Raw genomic sequence first — 4,747 nt, forward strand, 5'->3', positions numbered from 1 at the left:
TACATTTAACCAGAATTTTTATACCTAGTAGTCAGAATAGGCAGTAAATCACACAGATAGAAATTAGGCTGTGTGAGGACTCATCACTTTATTCTTGTAAATAATCTCAGCCAACCTGCTAGCCTAAATCCAGTCTCTGGTCACTAGTTTCATGGCGCAATTGACTGAATATTTAATGAAGCTCGTGGTATAAGGATCTCTTCTACTACCATGGTTAGGTATATCTCAGAAAACTTCTGAGATTTCGGGGGGCTTTATATTTATTGACTCTAACCCTCAGAATCATATATAAGAGTATATTGGGTTTTGACCCCATGATTGTAGCCTGGGAACATAATGGACAAGACCTTCTCTACTGTTTCTCTCCTTCAGGCTTTACTCTGGATTAGCATCTACTGTCCAGCTAAGGTTTTAAGTCTCCGATGTTTCCAGTAGAGGAGAACTAACACTGTGTTAGTTAACACAGAGTACTTAAATCATAGCAATTTAGATAAGTAATAGGTAAGTGCTGCCTTAAACCAAGGTTTTCTTGATAAGCTGATGCTATATTTGGATGTATTTGTGAAGACTTAAACACATCACTTGTGTATTCAAATTCAGTACTGTCATTTTTATAAAGTCCTTCCTGACAAAACCACTTTTTTTTTGTTCGTTTGTTTGGGGTTCCAACATTTCGATTGTCTGAGGTAGCTTTGAATCTTTAAAAACACCGTGTACCAAGGCTGGTTGGCTCACAAAATTAAATACACACTCATTAAACATTTGGCAATTTTATTCAAGATGGAAGCTGATTGCGGGTCATCACAGTTATGAATATGCTAAAACAAAAAGAATAAACCCCAGGAATCATGAAATTCAACATAATAGGAATGTAACCTAAAAGAATACATTTTTTCCCCTCAAACAAAAGAACCATGGCTCATCTCTTTGAATAGTTTCCATTAAAGCTCTTCTTTAATGATATCTGATAATAGGTTAAAATGTCACAGATTAGATCAAAGTGAAGGAAGACGGATGGGGAGAAAAAGTTTGTTTTTTTAGAGACTAAAACAAAACCCATAAAAAAGATAGGTTTGTTAAAATAATAAGTTGAAGGGGCGCCTGGGTGACTCAGTCGTTAAGCGTCTGCCTTCGGCTCAGGTCATGATCCCAGGGTCCTGGGATTGAGCCCCGCATCGGGCTCCCTGCTCCGCGGGAAGCCTGCTTCTCCCTCTCCCACTCCCCCTGCTTGTGTTCCCTCTCTTGCTGTGTCTCTCTCTGTCAAATGAATAAATAAAATCTTTAAAAAAAATAAGTTGAGATGAAAGATTAATTTTTTAGACTATTTGCCTAATGAATTAAGAAAGAAAAACACATGGACATGAAATGGTAGAATCATCCATCATTAGTGAGACTCTCCAGTTCTTTAAGGAAGAGATGACCAGTCTTCTTGCTCCTACCCTTGGTGAAAGTCCCATGGGAAACAAAAGCTCACATTTCTGGAATCTTGTGCCAAATCTCCTGTTAGAATGAACATTGGCACTGAAAACTATGGAATCAACTCTTTGGGGGGAATCTAAAGATCAGTCTTCAGCATGGGATAGCTCTAACTGAGGATTGGTCAATAAATGAGTTATCATACGACGAGAGAAATCTATGTTATGTCATATAGAATTATTATTTTATAGAACTACCATTGAGTCGCTCCATTAAAAATGATCACCCCCTTCAATGAGGGAACACTTTGTATTATAAAGAATGTAAGATAAATCACATAGGCCAAAGTATCCTTTCTCAGTTTCCCCCAATTTCATCCTTTGCCAGTTCTCATTTGAAAATTTGCTTTCTATTTAAAATGGGTAATCAGGGGCGCCTGGGTGGCTCAGATGGTTAAGTGTCTGCCTTCGGCTCAGGTCATGATTCCAGGGTCCTGGGATCGAGCCCCACATCAGGCTCCTGGCTCAGCGGGGAGCCTGCTTCTCCCTCTCCCTCTGCCTCCTCGCCCGCTCATGCTCTCTCTCTCTCTCTCTATCTCTGTGTCTCAAATGAATAAATAAAATCTTAAAAAAAAAAACCCAACATTTAAAATGGGTTATCAGATGAAGTTTAGTAGTTAAGCCATCATTTTGTTTCCCTGGCAAATAAATTAGTTCTGGAAATGCATTAAATCCTTTCTTATTTCACGCAAAAATTCTATAGAACCACAATTCGGTGTGAGTGATAGGGAGACCTCATAGCATCCAGAGACGTGTGTGGCATACCAGCTAGCAATCTGAAGTGGATCCAGACCATGTCGCCCTGGAAGTGTCACAAATATGCTCCATCATAAAGCTTCTAGTATCATATATATATTACAAGCATCAGCTGCTCTTAAGTCTGGGTGGGAGGAAGAGGGGATTAATATTAAATAATATTGACAACTAATACTCTCATTGAATTTGTTATTATTCCAGATGCAATCTTAAAACATGGTCTAATTTTTTTTCTCATTCATTTAGCTTTTCCTCAGATATTTATTATAGGGGAGTTCTATTGTCAAGGTCTCCACTGGAAAAACAGAACTATTATGCTACTCTACCTTCTAACATCAAAGCAGGAGTTTTGCTTCGTTAGTTAAAGGAAGGGGTGGGATGAGGGGTGAACAAAAATAAAAGAGGATCAGAAGGGGAATTAATATTCGCTGAGTGCACACCGTGTTTTAGAAACTTTAGAAACTGTATGCATTGTCATATAATTGTCACCGCAACATTCACACCTCTGCATCGTCACTCTTTTAGAGAACGGGACACAGATACTCCAAAAGATGGGGTCATCCGCCAGAGAGCAGAGCTCCAGTGAATCAGGTAGGATTCACTCATGTCTCCCCGACTTCAACATAGTACCTACTAAGAAGAAGTTACTGTGCTACTGCTTGAATTTCTAGGAAATATTAGGCAAAACACGTACTTTTTTTTTTTTTTTTTTTTTGCTAATGAGATAACCAAGACTGGAGTTTATCTTACTAACTGGATTTGAGATGACGTGTGACATAACAAATACTGACTGCCTTTCTATACTCCAAAACTTTCTTCCATTGTGATTATCTTGAGCCCATAAACTTGTGTCCTCTGGCATCCTCTATAACAATAATATCTCTCCTGAAAATATTTCTAAGGTAGTGTGCACCTAAATAAAGACCCGATGGGGCTTCTCAAAAGCTGGAGAATTTGTCCTCATAGAAACTATCTTCTCTGGTCTCCCCATAATGACCTGCAGAGTTTCATATATGAGAGGTTAATACAAATGATAAGAAAGGATTGAAATGTATTTTTTTTTATCATTCAGGTTTTCGTATTGGCGAACTTCAATCTAAACACAATTTTCATGATTTTTCAAGGGAAAAGTAGGAAGAAAAAAAACAGATGATGGATTTATTTATTGCTTTTCTTTTTAAATCATTATTTGCACCAGAATTATCTTTTCTTTTGAAAAGAAACATTTGAGGGTGCATCTCTGGTTTTGAAAGAATTCAACGATAGGCTGGGAAAAAAAAAGAAAAACAACTAAGAACCCCGAAGATAGAAACATTGCCATTCATCTAGAGGACTGCATCTGCAGGATTCCAGAGCTCCCTGGACAACCCCCCCACGGGAGACCACCTGTAAGAGTAGGAGACCTTCTGCCTCCCGGGGCTCTTTTGCCTCCACACTTTACATTCAAATAGCCAGCATGCGTTCCGAGCCATGCTAAATCTGGTGATGGTTCTTATGAAGTGTACACCTGTCCATTAGGAATGGCAACGAAACTCCCAACTCATTTTACATAGGCTACTGCACAGCAGTGGATGTTAACGACTTTGGAGTGTTTTGTCTTTGACAATAAGCCGAAATCTTGACTATGCAATTGACTGCAACTACATAAATTGCTATTTGGAATGAATCTTAATATATACACTTGTGTATATGAATACAGCTAGCTGCACTTTCCCATACGATCATGGTTGTTAACATTCTACCCATTTTAAGTGAGCAAATTTGAATAAAATGGCTGCGTAATACATTCTGTGTTAACATCAGCTATTTAAAGAGCCCAAGGATTAAAAGTTAATTCCATCCTTTTAATTCAAGGGACATATAAATGGCATTATGGGTAGAGCCAACCCCTCTTTTATCAGTCCTTTCATGCTGCCTCCTCACTAATTCTTGGTTGTTCAAATGCTACCTACATAATAAAAGCCTTGAGTTAATTTACTAAGATTTTACACCAGTGCAAATGGAAGAAAGGGAAGTGCTAAACAAGGCAATTAGCACTCTGTTTAGTGCACTCCCAAAATAAATGTAGGCAATTTACAATTTGGCAAATGGCACTCTATCCAGATCCAACTCATTTATGCCTAAGGGGGTGGTACAGTTCATTAGGGGGAAAAAGTGTTTATATATATTATGCTATTGAGGCCCAACCCATTTTGTACTCCAGCAACAGATGCGACTCCTCCTGAGGTTTATTAGTGTTTCTTGCAGAAAAATGCCAAACTATTATGCTTTCAAATAAATGGTCCAAAAAGAATGCCTTTTACTGTTGAGTATTAGTAGCTAGCTTTACAAGATGGGGTTGTGTAAGTGTGTGTCAGGGATGGTTTGCAAAACCTATAGTCATGGGTTGGAACCTCTTTTGTGGCTCTCGAAGCATGCATTTCCACTTGGATTCCAGTTGCTGAGATCCGCTGGAACTGTTCATTTGAAGTACTACAGACTGTTTCTTAATTGACAGGAAGGTTGCTCTAAGCCTT

The sequence above is a fragment of the Mirounga angustirostris genome, unplaced genomic scaffold (genome assembly GCF_029215605.1).
Source record: "Mirounga angustirostris isolate CCGP_5_RB_7025 unplaced genomic scaffold, mMirAng1.0.hap1 SCAF_9, whole genome shotgun sequence".
Classification (NCBI taxonomy): domain Eukaryota; kingdom Metazoa; phylum Chordata; class Mammalia; order Carnivora; family Phocidae; genus Mirounga; species Mirounga angustirostris.